At 37.7% G+C, this 20098-nt stretch overlaps 1 protein-coding gene and 1 long non-coding RNA gene across 3 annotated transcripts in view; one reads left to right on the top strand and one right to left on the bottom strand.

Moving 5' to 3' along the window:
* Nucleotides 1-20098, bottom strand: part of COG5 (component of oligomeric golgi complex 5) — a 284645-nt gene that overhangs the window by 168627 nt on the left and 95920 nt on the right. The window lies entirely within an intron of this gene.
* On the top strand, nt 8194-16319 carry LOC309632414. The gene is made up of 2 exons (XR_014246903.1): nt 8194-10109; nt 10440-16319. It is a non-coding gene; the product is annotated as an uncharacterized lncRNA (long non-coding RNA).

Here is a 20098-nt window from a genome sequence, read left to right as displayed (position 1 = left end):
AAACCGCAGTGGGGTGGGGATGGTGGTGTGCTGAATTGGGCGATTGGGATTGACATGTATACACTGATGTGTATAAAACTGATGACTATTCAAAATAAATAAATAAATAAAGGGCTGGATAATAAATAAATAAATAAAAAGAAAGAAAGTGAAAGCTAAAAAATACACCCATTTAAAATTGTGAAAAAAAAAATCCTAGGAATAAACTTTACCAAGGAAGTGAAAGACCCATACACTGAAAACTATAAAGCACTGATAAAGGAAATTGAAGATGATTCCAAAAAATGGGAAAATATCCCATGCTCTTGGATTGGAAGAATTAATATTGTTAAAAATGGCCACACTACACAAGGCAATCTACAGATTTAATGCAATCCCCACCAAAATAACCAGGACATATTTTTTACAGAACTAGAACAAATAATCCTAAAATTTATATGGAACCACAGAAGACCCAGACTTGCAAAGCAATCCTGAGAAAAAAGAACAAAGGGTGGAATAACGCTTCCAGACTTCAGACTATACTGCAAAGCTACAGGAATCAAACAGCATGGTACTGGCACAAAAACAGACACATAGATCAAAGGAATAGAATACAGAGCGCAGAAATAAACCCACACACCCACAGTTAATTTATCTATGACAAAAGAAGCAAGAATATTCAACGGAGAAGAGTCTCTTCAACAAGTGGTGTTGGCAAAGCTGGACAGCTACATGTAAATCAATGAGATTAGAACATTCTCTCACATCATATACAAAAATAAACTCAAAATGGTTTAAAGACCTAAATGTAAATAAGACATGACAGTATAAAACTCCTAGAAAAGAACAGAAAACATACGCAAGACATTCTTTGACATAAATCATAGCAATATTTTTGTACGTCAGTCCCCCAAGGCAAAAGAAATAAAATAAAAAATAAACAAACGGGACCTAGTCAAACCTAAAAGCTTTTGTACAGCAAAGGAAGCAAAATAAAAAGACAACCTACGGACTGGAAGAAAATATCTGCAAACGATGCAACTGACAAAGGATTAATATCCAAAATATACAAACAGCTCATACAACTCAATATCTAAAAACTCATACAACCCAATCGAAAAATGGGCAGGAGACCTAAAGAGACGTTTCTCCGAAGAAGACATACAGATGGCCAACAGGCAGATGAAAGATGCTCAACATCACTCGTTATTAGAGAAATGCAAATCAAAACTGTGATGATGTATCACCTCACACCAGTCAGAATGGCTATCGTCAAAAAGTCTACAAATAATAAATGTTGAAGAGGATGTGGAGAAAAGGGAACCCTCATAAACCATTCGTGGGAAGGTAAGTTGGTGCAACCACTATGGAAAATAGTATGGAGGTTCCTTAAAAAACTGAAAATAGAACTACCTATGATCCACCAATCCCACTCCTGGGTTTATATCCAGAAAAAAACAAAAACTCTAATTCAAAAAGATACATGCACCCCAATATTCATAGCAGCACTATTTATAACAGCCAAGACATGGAAGCAACCCAAAGGCCCAGCAATAGACAACCAGCTTAAGAATATGTGGCATATATGTGTATGTGTATAATTTATATATATACATATAAAATATTACTCAGCTATAAAAAAGAATAAAATATTGCCATTTGCAGCAACATGGATAGACCTAGAGAAAATTATCCTTAGTGAAATAAGTCAGACAGAGACAAATACTATTATGATATCACTTACCTACGGATTCTAATAAATAATACAAATGAATCTATATACAAAATAGAAACACTAAAGACATAGAAAACAAACTTATGGTTACCAAAGGGCAGAGGTAGGGGAGGAGGGACAAACTGAGGAGTATGGGATTAAGAGATACACATTACTATACCTAAAATAAGTAAGCAACAAGGATTTACTGCATAGCATAGGAAATTTTACCCAATATCCCGTAATAACCTGTAACGGAATATAATCTGAAACATGCAAGCAAACAAAAAAAATTAATCTCTATGCTGTTCACCTGAATCTAACACAATATTGTAAATCAACTATACTTCAATAAAAGAAAGAAAAATACATATATAAAGCTAATACCTAAAGCTAATATAAGCTAACATATATATGTTTATATTTATATACACACCAGATATACAAATCAAAAACACCAGGGTTACATTAATACAACTTTTAAAAAGTAGATTTCAAGGCAAAGGATCATAGCAAGGAGAGGAGGTTTCATTTAATGACAACAAAAGGGTCAAATCATCAAGAGAATATAATCTTAAAATTTATGCACCTAATAAAGGAGATTCAAAATACCTGGCAAGAAACTGACAGAATTGCAAGGAGAAATAGTCAAATTGAAAAATATAGTGAGAGATTACAACACCTCTCTATCAAGAGTTCATAGTACAAGAAGATAATCAAAGAATTAGAAGATCTGAACAAGACTATTAACCAACTTGACCCAATTGATATCTATAGAACAACACACATTCTTTTCAAGTGTACAAAGATTATTTGCCAAATACAACATTCTGGGCCTGAATCAAGTTTCAACAGATTTAAAATGATTCAGTTCATACAAAGTATGTTTTTTGAACAGAGTGGAATAGTTAGAAGTCAAAAACATAAGGATTCCTAGAAAATTCTAAATATTCAAAATAAAATAGCTTCTTTAAAAAAACTCACGATCAAAGAGGAAATCAAAATAGAAATGAGAAGCTATATTAAACTAAATGATAATGACAACACAATAAGGCAAGGTTTGCAGGATATAGCCAAAGCAATAACTGGATAGACATTTATAGCAGTAAAGACCTGGATTAGAAAAGAAGAAAGTTTTTAAATAGATGAACTCTGCTTCCAACTTAAAAAACTAGGAAAGTAAGAACAAACAAAACCGCAAACAAGCAGAATAAAGTAAATAATAAAGAACAAAGTAGAAATCTTACTTAAACTTTAGAGAGTATCAACGAAACCAAAAGCTGGTTCTTTTAGAAGATAAGTAAGATTGAAAACCTCTAGCTAAAATGAGTAATAAAAAAGAAAAGAACAGACAAATTGCCAAATATTTGAGAGAGCTAACATCATTCTAAAGAAACTACCAATATTAAAAGGTTAAAAAAGGAATATTATGAATAACTTTACCCCACAAACAATATAGATGACTGTCAAATAATTATGCTGTGTGAGGGAAACCAGACCAAAAAAGTGTACATACTGTATGATTCTATTTATAAAATGTTACAAAATGCAAGTTAGAATGGAGGTCAGTGGTTCCCTGGGGATGGGAAGGGATTTCAGAGAGGGTGGGAGGGAAGCCTTATAGGGAAACTTTTGGAAGTGATGAATATGATTGTTCCCTTGATTGTATTGATGGTTTCTCAGCATATAAATATGTCAGAATCTATCAAATGGTACACTTTAAACATGCACAGGTTATTTTATGTCAATTATACCTCAATAAAGCTGTTCTTTTTAGTGAAGAAAAACTATAACAGAAATACATCCAACATAATTATAGGGCTTATTCAACGACGACAACAAAATCATTTTCCCTCTTAATCATACTTATGAAACACACCAAGAAGGATCTGTACAACTTTGGTTTTTTCCCTCAAATGGCCATCTAAATGCCTCCCATATGCTAGGTACTGCCTATATACATAGACAACAGACACCAATCCTACCTTCAAAACATTTATATTATAGCTTTGCTGACAAACTACAAAACAGAATTATAATCCAGGCAGTCCTCCTAACCAAAGAGTTTAACAATAAACTTACACAGTAAAAGGTTTTTGTCCCAGCTGAAAACAATTATATTGATATAATTCCTAATTACAGATATAAGAGGGACTGCTTCTCTGGGGTCCTGGCACTCCGAAAGATTAAATGTTTAGTGGACACTGACTTCAGTATATTAGTAGGTGTTACGATAAATTTAGGAAATGCTGGGTTAAACACAAAATAAAGTTGGTTTCTTTACTACAGTACTCCTCAGAACTATTAATAAGCACTACAATCATCCAAAAGAGGTATATAATATATAATATCTCCCAAATCTATTTCTCTCTCATTTTTTCCCCTCAAATTGCAGAAGATCTAATATGACTAGCACTCATGGAACACACTTAGGAAAACACAGTAACTACACCATGCTGGTTTAGGTACAATACTAAAAGAAACAAAATCCACCTAAATCCACTGATAGAACTCTTTTGTTTACCCTTTAAAAATCTCAATAAAGAATCTTATTTATATAGTATAAAGCACCAAGAAGCAATAATATAAAGAATAAGGAAGACATATATCCATACATCTTATTCTTGTATGAAGAGTACCTATTAAATAAATATCCATGACTGTAGAATCAATAAAATCTCCCTCTCCGTCTCCCTCTCTCTCTATATATATAAGACATGGATATTACAATTTCTAGCCACATTAGTTTTTATCCCATATCCGAATTTTACTAAAAAAGCACAAGAGACATCATATGGCTACATGAAAATTTTTTTTAAAAAACATACTATGAAGAGTCCTTATGTGAAGAAATGACATGAAGCTTATCAATGGTAATTACTAAGGTTTACAAAATTAAAGTTTCCACTAAGAATATTTACTCTCTAATCCAGACAAAAAAAAAGAGTACGTATTGTATGATTCCATTTATTATTTATCTATTAATATGTATCTATTATAGATGCAGCACACTGCAGAGTCGTAATACAACTAGTTATCAGAATAACAAAAACAGTGATTACTAACAGTCACATAGTGCTTAGTATGTGTTAAGGGTTGAATTATGCTCCCCCACCCAAATTCATATGTTGAAGTCCTAATCCCCAGTACCTCAGAATATAACCTTGTCTAGTTTCATAGATAATTATTTAAATGAAGTCCCTAATCCAACATGATTGATGTTCTTACAAAAAGGGGAAATTTAGACATAGTCACCAACACACAGTGAGAATGCTATGTGAGAATGGAGGAAAGATCAGGCTGATACTTCCACAAGCCAAAGAACACTAAGGATTGCCACAAGCCACCATAAGCAGGGGAGAGGCACATAAGATTCTTCCCTCAAAGTCCTCAAAAGAAATGAACCCTACCAACACCTTGATTTTGGACTTGAGAGGGAGCAGAACACGTGACCCCAAAATGTGCCACTAGGCATGTGGATTATTTTAAGCTGAAGGGGATCAAAGCCTAACAGACTAGGGAAGAGTTTATTTTACCCTCTCCCTTAAGTGCCTCAAAGAATTTAGGTAGAAAATCTGTACCAGGAAGAGAGCTAATACCAGACATAACTTTTTACATCAGAAAGGCTTACATGCATGGCGTGGCAAACATTTGCTTAGCAAACATATGCTCTTCCCATCTTCCTGTGAATTGCCTTCCTCTTGTGAAGTCCTAGACCCTACTCTCTTCTCCTTAGCTCAGAATGGCATATAACCTTCGACTGCCTGACTGTCTGAGAGCCTCTTACCTTTGGGGTTCCCTTACATATGAAATTAAATTTGGTTTTCTCCTGTAAATCTGTTCTATGCCAATTTAATTATTAGACCAGCCAAAGAACCTAAAAGGAAAGAAGGGAAAAGTTTCTCTCTCCAGAACTGTGAGACAATAAATTTCTGTTGTTTAAGTCACCCAATTCTTAGAACTTTGTTACAGCAGCCCTAGCAAACTAATATACCAGGTGTCCAGACACTGTTATAAGAACCTGTATAATACTCATTTAATACAACCCTTTAGTTAGGTATTTTCATCTATTCCACTTTACAGACAAGAGAACTGAGGCACAGAGCAGTTAATTATCTTGCCCAAGTTCACAATTATTAGGTTTCTAGGGCAGGATTTGGGAAGTGACACAAATGGTGGTATGGATAGAACAGTCCTGTAGTGTGGCAGAATATTTCAACTGTCTGGTTTTTCAACATCAAAGTTTGATTCTCTGACCCTCTAAAGCTTTGTTCTCTTCATACACTCTCTAAAATCTTCTAATTATTCCTTTCTGCTTAAAATAGCAGAAGTAGATTCAGTTAGGCTCAACAAGGAATCATGACTGATACGGAGATCTCCAGTTAGGAACTGGAGTGCTGGTGAAAGCTGAAGTACTTAAAGAATCTGGCAGCGGTTACAGACCCAGAAAAATATCGAAGTGATCTCTAACTACTACTTGTTATATGGGTTTTGAGTTTTGCAGTGAGGTCATGAAGGGCCTACCTGACAACCTGGTCACAAAAATTAGTTCCTCTGTTCTTAAAGCGCTTCATCTATTCTGACCATAAACACTTGAAGACCTCTCTCCAAAAGCAAGGCTATGTATACATAGACCAACTGAGAGGTTGAGGGTAGAGAGGAATGGAGAATAATGGAGGAGTCCAAACTACCAGGGGCTTCAAAAGAGGAGATAGATATCAGAGTTAAGGCTTGGCTTTTCCTATACATCAAAGTTGACAATGGCCCAAAGTTGATAATTGCTTCTCTTTCTTGTCTTTCATTGCTCTTAATCAAGTTCACTTCATGTTAACTCCCTGTGAAAACACTGCAGCCACAAATTATTTCACAACTTGACAGTTAAGTATACTAAAACACACACACACACACACACACCCTCTTCTATTATAGATTAAATTGTGTCCCACAAAATGTTAAAGCCTTAGCCCCCAGTACCCGTAATTGTGACCTTATTTGGAAATAGGTTCTTTGCAGATGTAATCAAGTTAAGATAAGGTCACACGGGATTAGGATGGGCCCTACTCCAATGACTGGACTCCTTATAAAATGAGGGGAATTTAAACACAGACACAGAAAGGAGAATGCCATGTAAAGATGGAGACCCACAGGGAAGAAGGCCATGTGAAGACAGAGGCCAAGATTGAAATGACACATTTATAAACCAAGGAACACAAAGGATCTCCAGCACCAACCAAAAACTAGAAAAGGCAAGGAAGGATTCTTCCCCTAGAACCTTCAGAGACAGTGTGGCCCTGCCAAGAGCCTTGACTTCAGACTTTTAGCCTCCAGAACTGTGAGAGAATAATTTTCTGTTGTTTTAAGTCACTCGGTTCGTGGTAATTTGTTTGAGTAGCCCTAGGAAACTAATACATCTTCTCTCCAATAGATTCACTTTTTTCCATCTCTAATCAACCCCCAATTTAGGCCTGAAGTTATAGACCAAAAGAGTTAATTGAGAATTGAAATCATTGAAGGTTCCACAAGCAGAGCAGCTGCAGGATGAGCCATTTAATCTTCTATACAACATTCACTGGCCCATTACCAGCAAGTTCCCGTATTCTCTTAGCTTAAGAGCTCTTGAGCTACTGAATACAATTTTCACAATGAATGAATTATACTTGTAAAAAGTAGTAGAATCGAACAGAAAACTATTTAGGCTTAAAGCACAGGAATCAGATACTTTTTGCTAAATAAAATGGATATCATGATGTCAATTCCACCATTAGCATTTCTTATCCATCTGCTCCACATTACAAGAAAATATGCAAGAACTATGCATGAAAAACCAATTGAACAATGAAAGATACTAAGTACTAGAATATTATTAAGAGTACTGCTCAAAATTTTACCTAAAATATACTAGCTATATATTTAAAAATACAAATACAGATTTTACTACACAGGATTTTTATGGAACTACCACATTTTAGTTAAACTCTCAAAGGGATTAAGTAAACTAGGATCTTTGCTAGAGCTCTGGTAAGCACAGTATGAAAGTGATAGCTTTGAATGAGTGGAAAGCTTCTAATTACAAAAGTCCTGAATTAGCCCTCAAATAGTCCCAGGGAATTCTGGGTGACTAGATGATACATTAAACCATGATCATATCACATAAACTATGTATACAAGTTGTTACCCATTATAAAAGGAAGAGAAAATTCAAAAACCAAAATATTTTAATGATTCCTCTAATTTAAAGAATGAGTATAATAATGGCATGGTTTCCAGATGATTTTATAAAATAATCTCTTAGGCATTTTTGTTTTTGTTTTTCCTATTTATTGAGATATATTTCACATACCATCAAATTCACCCATGTAAACTGTATGTATATATGGAGAATAGAGAGAAATAGGAGAATATATATCAAATATATATACATATTTAGAGGTGTACAACACCACAATCTAATTTAGAACATTGTTATCACCACCAAAAAAAACCTCCATGCCATGTTAATGTTTTATACAAATACAAGTTATTATAATCAGAAATTTTATTAAACATCGGAAGCAAAGGGATTTATTGCCGCATGGCAATAAATTTCCTCCTTTACTTTTACCATATTCCTTTTCCTCTACCCACTCTGCTCCAAAAATGTGAATATCTAGCCCCTGCTTGACATTAATCTACTGTATTAGGATATGTGCACACAGCCTGTAGTGTCACTTATTTTAAAACAGCTAGCTGAAACCTAAGGTTTGGGTATCTTAAACAAAAGACTATTGTAACTTTTATTCTTGCTTATGTGATATTTTCTACCTTAGAGATCAAAAATGCTGGTGCCTGAACAGAACTGAATATGTCTTCCCTTTTGCTGGACAATTATTACTGAATAGCCACTGTGTGACAGTTGCTCCTCTAGATCTCACTGTTGAGATAGGAACTGTAAGATTTTAACATGATTTTACATGCATATTTATTTACTTTTATTTATTTTGTATTAATCTATTATTTATTAGGTTAAAAGCCACATTTTAATATGTATCCTAATACACTTTTTTTTTTTTTTTAGCAACAACAGAATCAGATATTCCTCATAGAAACAATTCCTGCTTTCCCATAACAGTAGTATACTAAGTATTTGTTAACTGCAGTCACTGCAAGTTGCCAAACCAATATCCACTTTTCCCTTCTTCATTACTAACAGAACTGCAATTTTGTTCAGGGCAGTTGAGTTACCCAGAGGAATTCGGAGAGAGTTTTATTTCCTCAGATAGATAACACCTCTTCCTTTGTGGACTTCTTTTCCTACCTGGAACCTAGATGTGATATTTGGAGGTGCATTCATCTTTTTCTTTTCAAATTAACTTTTACTGGAGTAGAGTTGCTTTACAATGTTGTGTTAGTTTCTGCTGTACAACAAAGTGGATCAGCTATACGTATACATACATTCCCTCTTTTTTGGATTTCCTTCCCATTTAGGTCACCACAGAGCACTGAGTAGAGTTCCCTGTGCTATACAGTAGGTTCTCATTAGTAATCTATTTTATACATAGTAGTGTATGCATGTCAATCCCAATCTCCCAATTCATCCCATCCCGCCTTCCCCCCTCTCTGGTATCTGTATGTCCGTTCTCTACATCTGTGTCTCTATTTCTGCTTTGGAGGTGCAATAATCTTATTGAGGCCCTAAGGATAAAAATAAGAATGGTGAAGTAGAAAAAGAGAAGAAACTTGGTTCCTTGACATTATCCATAGATCCTTTACACTACCCCTGAACTACTACATGAGAAAGATGCATCTGTTACTTTTTTAAAAAAATATTTTATTACTTTAATGTAGTATTTTTTTTAATTTATGGCTGCGTTGGGTCTTCGTTGCTGCATGCGGGCTTTCTCTAGTTGCGGCGAGCGGGGGCGCTTTCTCTAGTTGTGTGGGTTTCTCGTTGCAGTGGCTTCTCTTGTTGCGGAGCACTGGCTCTAGGCACACGGGCTTCAGCAGGTGTGGCTCACAGGATCTAGAGCACAGGCTCAGTAGTTGTGGCGCACAGGCTTAGTTGCTCCGCGGCATGTGGGATCTTCCCGGACCAGGGCTCGAACCCGTGTCCGCTGCATTGGCAACCAGATTCTCAACCACTGTGCCACCAGGGAAGCCCTGCATCTGTTACTTTTAAGCCATGGTATGGCAGGGTTTATGTTATCCACAGCTAAACAAAGTGTTGATACAAGGTACTTATAAATAATTATAACTATTATTTAAATAATTATAACTATTATTTAAGTACTTAAAAAAAAATACCGTAAGAGGAAATACAATTTAGATTAGTGAGTCACAAACTGTATGAAGAAAACAAATTTATACCTTCTTATTCCAACCAAAACCTGGCTGTCCTCCCATTTGTTTTATAGATATTCCTAATCAGATTAAGGATGTCCCTTACTATTTCTTTTTTTTTTTTTTTAAGAAACTCACGTTCTTTTATTTATTTATTTATTTATTTATGACTGTGTTGAGTCTTCGTTTCTGTGCGAGGGCTTTCTCTAGTTGCGGCAAGTGGGGACCACTCTTCATCGCGGTGCGCGGGCCTCTCACCATCGCGGCCTCTCTTGTTGCGGAGCACAGGCTCCAGATGCGCAGGCTCAGTAATTGTGGCTCACGGGTCCAGTTGCTCCGTGGCATGTGGGATCTTCCCAGACCAGGGCTCGAACTCGTGTCCCCTGCATTGGCAGGCAGATTCTCAACCACTGCGCCACCAGGGAAGCCCCCTTACTATTTCTTGCTACCATAAGTTTTTATTTTAAAAAGATGTGAATATACTGAATAGTTTTTCTCCATCTATATAGAATGTTTTGTCATTTAAATTGTCAATGTAATTAACTGATTTTTCTAACACTGAATTAAAATCTCAGTCCTCAAACTCCACTTTCCCCTCACGCTATGTCCTTTTTAAACATTGCTAGATGCCTCACTATTCTCCCTCTCACTCCCCTCTCAAAGTCACGGTTTCCAAGATTTCTACCCCAAGAACAGAGTTTTCCGGGTTATCAAGTATCCATGAGTAAGTCCTCCAACACAGGCAGAACGTTGTTCCTTTCCTTTACCCACAAGGTTTCCAGAAAATTGAGGCTTACAGAGGCTTATAGTGGTGAGACCAGAGAAAATGCCATTCTGAACGCAGGCATTGATTAAATCACCATGGTGGTAATAGACTGGAAATTATGAGGCACAGGAGCATGGATGAGAGTATAGTCAGAATGGGCTGTACTTTACCAGAATCTGAAAAACTGAGCAAAAGAGGAAGTTCTGGGCCAAAATGAATTCAAAATGAAATAGGCTGGAAACAAGGAAGAGATGGGAAGGGGGGGAGGAAGAGGAGCAGAAAGAGGAGGGAGACGGGGAGGAAGAGAGCAGCGGTCTAAGTCTGATAAAGTGAAGTGCAAAGGGGAGAGAGACTATGGATGAGGGAACAAGAAAAGAGGCCTCTGCTCTCACTGGGAAAGAGCTCAGTTTCTAGGGTCATTACCATCCACACACTATTGATACCAAATTTATATTCTCAGCCCCAATCTCCCCCATGAATTCCCTGACTCAAATCATCTCCTCTTGGGTAGCTAAAAGGCATTCTAAATTTAATATGTCTAAAATGAATTATTATTTTACCCATAAACCTACTCCTCAGTATTCTCCACATCAGTAAATAGCACCACATATGTATTTACTTATCAAACTGCCCCATACAACATTCTTGTAATCTCCTTGAGAGCAAAAATTTGGCTGTGGCATCCCTAGTGCTTAGGGCAATATCTAAGACAAAGGAGAACTTCAATAAATAATTGTTTGAATTAATTAATTCTGGTAAGTCTTAATTCTGAACTCTTCCACAGAAATCAGTAAAAGAATTAAAACTTCTGGCAGCTACAAGACAGATTAGTTTTAGCTCTTCCTTCTTCTTCCTTTCTTTAAAAGAAACAAAGAGGAGTACGTGTATGCATATCCTCAGTATGAAGCAGGGAGGAAAACGGGGTAGAAAAGTAGGAAGAAAATAGAAGTTTTGGGACTTCTCTGGTGGCACAGTGGTTAAGAGTCCACCTGCCAATGCAGGGGACATGGTTTCGAGCCCTGGTCCAGGAAGATCCCACATGCCACGGAGCAACTAAGCCCATGCCCCACAACTACTGAGCCTGTGCTCTAGAGCCCGCAAGCCACAACTACCGAGCCCGTGCACCACAACTACTGGAGCCCGTGCGCCACAACTACTGAAGCCCATGCTCCGAGAGCCCGTGCTCCACAACAAGAGAAGCCACCGCAATGAGAAGCCTGCGCACCGCAAAGAAGAGTAGCCCCTGCTCACCGCAACTAGAGAAAAGCCCATGGGCAGTAACGAAGACCCAACACAGCCCCCCCACCCAAAAAAAAAGAAAGAAAAAAAAACAAAGTTTCCCTTATTAAGTAGACACATACACACACACACACACACACACACACACACACACACACACAAAGTGACAGAAATATATTTGTAGCCATTATCATGACAGATGAGCCAAGAACTGCTTTAACAAGATTACAGTCTTATACCACACAATTAGAGAGGAGACTCACCATGCAAACACTTCATTCAAAGCAGATTCTGGTGAGAAGAGAAAACCCAGGGCTAAAACTAAGAGGGCTTTTCCATTAAGGAGGAGAAAAGATTTACCCACAGGGAACTAAAGAGTGCCAGAATGCTACCTCATTTTCTTCTATCTTCCCTAGATTTACAACAACCATCTATTTCACAGTTCTTCCTGATCCGTCCTGTTAACCTCCAAATGACCATATGAATGGATCTTAGGGAGTGTTTAGTTGTTAATAAAGAGAATATTACCAGTCAGTGCACCTATTTTCCAACACCAAACTGCTCTCCTCAAAGTTCTAAGGGACAGCTTACATGAAATTCAGCATACCCCCTTCTTTTTAGTCCCATCCCTCACTCCAGCTTCGAGGTATGACGCTTCTAATTCTGAGCCTGTCAGAATTCCGTGGGTTGACATGCTTCTCCCTGGCTTCACCCTTTGCAGGTTATTTACGTTTCCACCTTACACACTTTAATAATTCAATTGCCCCTCACCTATCTGCTTTTCATATTCCAAAATTCTTTATTCTCTCATCTACTACATCTCTTTTTGCATTCTTTGTCCTTGTGAGTTTATACTTTTTAGTCCTTTACTGTCATTTTAGTGAATTTTAAGGAGGCAGAAATAAAGGTCCACATTCAATCCACTATATTTAACCAGTAATCTAGAGCTTACATTTTAGCCAAACTACAATAGTAACTACTCCCCTCTAACCCTAAATGCTTGCACCTTCGCAATTTCCAAATTCCCAGTAAAATCCTGTCTTTAGTGTTAACTACACACATCTTTTCTGCTCTCCCAAACTGTAAATAATTTATCTTCTGAATTTTCACAGAGTATTACTTGCATTTCTTCTGGCATTTACTTAAACCATATGTGCTAAATTTTAATGACTAATGCTGAAAAATCTCCCCCACTGCCCAAAGTTATTCACTCATTAAAACACTTTGAATTCCATCAATCAGGGATTTATTTAGTAAAATAAGTGAACTTTTAAAAACTCAAAATACGCCTCAAAATTATAAGCCTACAGTTAGTTATATTAATTTAATAAGATTCTTTCCTTCTATACCAAACTATGACCCATGAACTGAGTAAATGTGATATCCGGTAGGTAAGGAAAGGAAATTTTGCACAATTTCAAGGACTAGGCATCTGGTCTCTGAAAAAGGAATAAGCAGGACACGGATGGTTTAGAATCTCTTCTGACTCCAGCTGGGAAAGGTTCTTCACTTTTAAGGGCTCGTGTATTAAACTGAGCGCATCCAGATAATCCAGGATAATCTTCCCATTCCAAGGTTCATAATCTTACTCAAATTTGCAAAGTCTCTTTTACTACGTAATGCAATGTATTCACAGGTTTTGGGAAATACAACATGAATGTCTTTAGGGGGCTATTATTCTGCCTACCACATCCCCAGAAACAGTGTAATTTAATAACTGTTTCTTGTTTTAAACTTTTAGCTAATTTATTACACAGCAGGTAACAGAGATAAAGTGCCCTGAAATTATTAACCAGTATATATCATTACATATAAGGTGTTCAATATATCATATATTTATATACACACATATACACCTGGTCAGACATTATGCTAAACACTTTTTCATATATTATTTAACTAAATTTTGTCAATAATCATATATTATCTACAAAATGAAAGCCCTAGTAATTGGTAGAGTTATATTAAACCCCAGTTATTTCAAATCTAAACGATATTTATGACACCTATTTCTCTTTCTCTTTTATAAAGGTTTGAATTCAAGCATTTCAAGAATCAGATTTTTATTCTAAAGTTTTCAAAAATAATTTTCCACAAATTTATTTTATTCCGACAGCGCTCCCCAAAATCATGAAATGCTTTATAACTGCACTTGACAACTGAAATTACTTCTCCATTGGAAGGGTCATATCGAAGTTAGGCTTACACCAGTGTTCCCTTGATCTCAGTGCCTGTGCTCGCAAAGGTGTCATCAGCTACTACTTCTGGGCTAAATCCTAAGGACACTTTTCAACCTTCTCTTATTTGAGGTCTCGACAACATCTAACAACATTGACTACTTCTAGCATTAAAACTCTATCTTGGGGGCTTCCCTGGTGGCGCAGTGGTTGAGAATCTGCCTGCCAATGCAGGGGGCACGGGTTCGAGCCCTGGTCTGGGAGGATGTCACATGCCGCGGAGCAACTGGGCCCGTGAGCCACAATTACTGAGCCTGCGCATCTGGAGCCTGTGCTCCGCAACAAGAGAGGCCGTGATAGTGAGTGGCCCCCGCTTGCCACAACTAGAGAAAGCTCTCGCACAGAAATGAAGACCCAACACAGCCATAAATAAATTAAAAAAAAAAAACAACTCTATCTTGGGGGCTTCCTTGGTGGTGCAGTGGTTAAGAATCCGCCTGCCAATGCAGGGGACACGGGTTCAAGCCCTGGTCCAGGATAATCCCACATGCTGTGGAGCAACTAAGCCCGTGCACCACAACTACTGAGCCTGAGCTCTAGAGCCCATGAGCCATAACTACTGAGCCCGTGTGCCACAATTACTGAAGCCCGCACACCTAGAGCCCATGCTCTGCAACAAGAGAAGCCACCGCAACGAGAAGCCCATGCACCACAGTGAAGAGTGGCCCCCGCTCGCCACAGCTAGGGAGGGCCTGCGTGCAGCAACGGAGACCCAACGTAGCCAAAAATAAATAAATAAAGTAAATAGATTTATTTAAAAAAAAACCCTATGTTGGGAATTCCCTGGCAGTCCAATGGTTAGGACTCTGCATGCTCACGGCGAAGGGCCGATGTTCAATCCCTGGTTGGGAAACTAAGATCCCACAAGTCATGCGGCATGGCCAAAAAAATAATAAATACATACATATATATATATACATACATACATAAAACTCTATCTTTTCTTTTCTTCCATCATAGCATACCCTCCCACTCTCCAGCTATGGCCTCTGTTTCCTCTGTGGTCTTCTCTTCCTATATCAACCCCTTACATATTATAATTTCTCAGGGGTTAGTCCTACTTCCACTCCCTTTGGGGGATCCAGCTCCATACTTCTTCATATTCAATCACCATCTATATGTGGAAATAACTTTCAGATCTGTATCTTGTGCCCCTTTTCTTCTCCTGGGCTTCAAATCCACATACATGGTTCCCTATTAGATACCTACACTTGGGTGTCCGACAAGCACCTCAAATTCAATATGTCCTAATGTACACTTAAAATCACCCCTCACAAAACCAAGAGTCATAACACACTGAGTAGCCCTACTACCCAACTAACTTGTCAAGATAGCCCTACTCCTCCCACCAAATCTCAATGCTTCTATATCTCCTTAAAATGGATCCTACTACTTTGTTCCATCCTCAATACTCCAATAATTCTTACTACCATCAACTCCTGCCTAATATACTAGGTTTCCTTGTCTCTGATTACACTCCCAACCTACCTTCTAATCCATTTGACATTGCCATCAAAAATCCAAGTCTGATCATGCTATTCTCTTACTCAAAGGCCTTTACTGGAGTCATCATTGCTCCCCTGTAAAAGTTCAAATTCATGGCTTGCATGACCATTTACTATCTGGCCTTATCTCTCACAACTTCCCTGTCCTCTTCCTTTGTCTTCTCTTCCTCTAACTTCTTCTAGGAAAGGCTGTCTCTTTTGTCTGGTATACTTTCACCAATCTGGACCAGTACCCATTCCCTTGATCTGGCTAATACCTGAATATCATTCATACCTCAGCCTATCTACTTCCTCTGGAAAACTTTCTCTCATCATCTCCCTCTAGATTACTGCCCCTCTTATGACTCCCAGCACCTCATACTTGACTTTTAGCACTGCACTTACTCTATACTGCCACGGTGTATTTATTTGTCTGTCTCTCTTACTAAACTACAAACTTGTTATTTATCAGTTTCCCTAGCACTTTATGTACTATCTGACACACAGAATGTACTAAATAATATTTGTTAAATGACTAACTGAGTGATCAGACTTTCCTATGGTGATTTTGATATTATTTATTTATTTATTTATTTTTTAAAATTATTTATTTATTTATGGCTGTGTTGGGTCTTCGTTTCCGTGCGAGGGCTTTCTCTAGTTGCGGCGAGCGGGGGCCACTCTTCATCGCCATGCGCCTCTCACTATCGCGGCCTCTCCCGTTGCGAAGCACAGGTTCCAAACGCGCAGGCTCAGCAATTGTGGCTCACGGGCCCAGTTGCTCCGCGGCATGTGGGATCTTCCCAGACCAGGGCTCGAACCCGTGTCCCCTGCATTAGCAGGCAGATTCTCAACCACTGCGCCACCAGGGAAGCCCCTTGAAGCCCCTTGATATTATTTAAAATAACCTCCTGGGCCTTCCCTGGTGGTGCAGTGATTAAGAATATGGTTGCCAATGCAGGGGACATGGGTTCGAGCCCTGGTCCGGGAAGATCCCACATGCTGCGGAGCAACTAAGCCCATGCGCCACAACTACTGAGCCTGCGCTCTAGAGCCTGCGAGCCACAACTACTGAAGCCTGCATGCCTAGAGCCCGTGCTCTGCAACAAGAGAAGCCACCGCAATGAGAAGCCCACGCACCACAACGACGAGTAGCCCCCACTCGCTGCAGCTAGAGAAAGCCCATGCGCAGCAACGAAGACCCAACGCAGCCAAAAATAAATAAATAAATAAAATTTATTAAAAATATATAAAATAACCTCCTGAACAACCTAAGAGTAAGAATTACAGCTGAAAGTACAAGAGTAAAACCTCTCATATTAATATAGTACATTCAAAAGATATAAATGATAAAAACTTTAACAATTCCCTAGTTTTTAAATATGACTCTTAAGAAAGTTACTACATACAACATCATTAATGAAAATCAGACAAATATAAAGAACTAAGCAGAATGAGAGCGGGTAGTTGGGCAGGGCCAGGCTCATGTATTAACTAAATGACTCCCTGAACATCAGCAACTACAACGTGTGTTTCATACACCTGTCTCAATAAATAAACAAATCAGCGTAAGTCAAGGAATCTTCCAAGACAAGTGAAAAACATTTAAAACCTGAAGTGTTAAGTCATCTAATGTTTTCACGGAGCAATTTCCCCAGGTAACACAAGTCATATAATGAACATGTGATGTTCAAAAAAAGAACGTAACAGCACAGCATAAATTTTGATTCTACTAGTGTAAGAGCTCATCTGTGACTCAACCGATTTAAATATCTGACACATCTATTATGATACCAATAAATTTATGTTTCTTTATTCTAGGCTCAAATACTCTCAAATCCAAGTGTAATGTCAAACATGCATTTACAAATATTAAATTACTGTATTATGAATCCTCTCAGGTCACTCAACACTTTTCTTCAATTTTTAATAACTCTGAGTTATATTTACATATCTAAAACATCCAACTTAAAGCAAATTTTAGAAATTTACTCAAATAGATAAAATGCTCATAAACACTGCTATTGTATATCCAGCAAAAAGAGGCGGGGGGGGGAGTACTTCCTGGTGGCACAGTGGTTAAGAATCCACCTGCCAATGCAGGGGACACAGGTTTGAGCCCTGTTCTGGGAAGATCCCACATGCCGCGGAGCAACTAAGCCCTTGTACCACAATTACTGAGCCTGAGCTCCAGAGCCCGCGAACCACAACTACTGAGCCCGCGTGCCTAGAGCCCATGCTCCACAACAAGAGAAGCCACCGCAACAAAGAGTAGCCCCTGCTCGCCACAACTAGAGAAAGCCCGTGCGCAGCAATGAAGACCCAATGCAGCCAAAAATAAATAAATAAATAAATTTTTTTTTTTAAAAAAAGAGAGGGAGTGACAGGAAAATTCAAGAGTAGAAGACCATTATAAAAATAATCAAATAAGACAAAAGCAAGGAATTAAAATTCAAAAGACAAAAAGCATTGCCAAATTGTAGTATATATGACTGAAAAAGATTAATCAATGAATAACTGCATCTAACAAATATAAAGTCTTAATACAGAGTATAAATAACTACTCCATGAGGTAGCCACTTAAGACAACAACCTAACATAAATACAGTCCTTGAAAGCTTAAGATAATTTCAAATTTGAATTTAACTCAGAAAATGACATGAAATTTGAAAAGTAAAATCTACAGATGGAAGTCTAGTACTGTGTGTTTTACCTCTGGGAGTTGCAGGCTGAACCACGATTCTATTCTTACATTACAAATCTGTTGTGTGGGGAGCGGGGGAGGAATAACTGTGTTACAGAAAAGAGAATAGAACAAATTGTTGTAAGAACATGTAGTTTTTAAATGTGTCTTTATTCTTTACAAGTAATCTTATTCTTTAAGGTTTATTTTTTTATATAAATGGACTCATCTATATTTAAAACACCTAATGCCCTTCATGTTTCTTAGGATGAGAATGATCCAGAAGTCACTGCTAATTAACTCACATTATAGCTTTTTTAAAACCCGTAGTATCATAAGAAAAATGAGGAAGGGATTCTTCTGTATGTTTTCTTTCCCTACCATAAACCAGAAACACCAATGCAAGCCACTACCAAGAAGAGGAGAGAAGAGAGACTGGTGGGGACAGCAGCTGTGTTGAATCTCAGAAAGGACATGCGTTGGCAGATTTGTGAGATGATGCTTGCAACACAATGTGCCTAGATCTAGTCTGATTTCAAAATTTTTTTACTTTAAAAAAAATTCTGTACTTGATGTTTTGCTTTTTAGAGAACTATATCCCTACCCATGACAGAACATTTTTGCCTGAGATGTTCTAATTCATTAGTCTTATTATGTTGTCAAGGGGGGGGATGGGGGAGGAGCTATTAATTTACAAAATGAAGAAAAACATGGCCAAAATCAACTCAGAAATGATTATCCTAAAAATACCTTATATCTATATACTTTATTACAGTTTAAAAGCAATTTTTTTATATTTGCAATTTAAATTCAACTAAAAGTACCTAAGATAAACTATTCCAGTGGTTCGGATTTTTTCCTTAAAAATCAACATTTTAAGATATCATAAATATAAAATTCAAAACAGCAGGATAAGTAGCAAATATGCACATATTGATAGAATACAGTTAGAAGAACAAGGGAAGATAATATATATGAGCGCAAAATGGAATAAGGTATAAATGAACTTGGAAGAGGATGAAACAGGAATCCGCATAGTAGGTTTAAGCTTAAGTGAAAGCATATGTATACAACCTTCACTTGACACAGAATGAAGGGTAGACAAATAACTGAAGATCTAGATAGGCTTTTACATGGGATATATAGGGAGCAAGAAGCTGACAAAGTTCAAGCCTCTTTTTTTCAATGAAGAAGTAAGAAGTAAGGTCTTCTGGTAAAAATGAGAGAGAGGGGAAGATTGCTTGAACAAAGTTGTGATGGTCTATGTCTAGGGTGATCAAACTAAGGCCCATGGGCCAAACATTCATGCTAAGAATGGTTTTCACATCTTTAAAGAGTCAGCAAGGAGGGAATTCCCTGGTGGTCCAGTGGTTAAGACTCGGCGCTTTCACTGCCATGGGCCCGGGTTGGATCCACAGTCAGGGAACTAAGATCCCACAAGCCACGAGGCCAAAAAAAAAAAAAAAAGGAGTCAGCAAGGAAAAAAAGAAGAATATGTGATACAGATTGTATGTGGTCCCAAACGCCTAAAATATTTACCATCTGGCCCTTTACAGAAAAAGTCTGTCAATCCCTAGTCTATCAAATAGCACCTGTGAGAGGGGAGAAATTACTAGAGGTTAGAAAACATAAATTTGCAAAGGCATCAACCTCAGTAAGCATCAGTGTTATCCTTTT

Source organism: Balaenoptera borealis, assembly GCF_965194805.1.
Source record: "Balaenoptera borealis genome assembly, chromosome: 7".
Taxonomy (NCBI): domain Eukaryota; kingdom Metazoa; phylum Chordata; class Mammalia; order Artiodactyla; family Balaenopteridae; genus Balaenoptera; species Balaenoptera borealis.
Note: the sequence above shows the minus strand (reverse complement) of the source record. Positions and strands in the feature narration are given on the sequence as shown.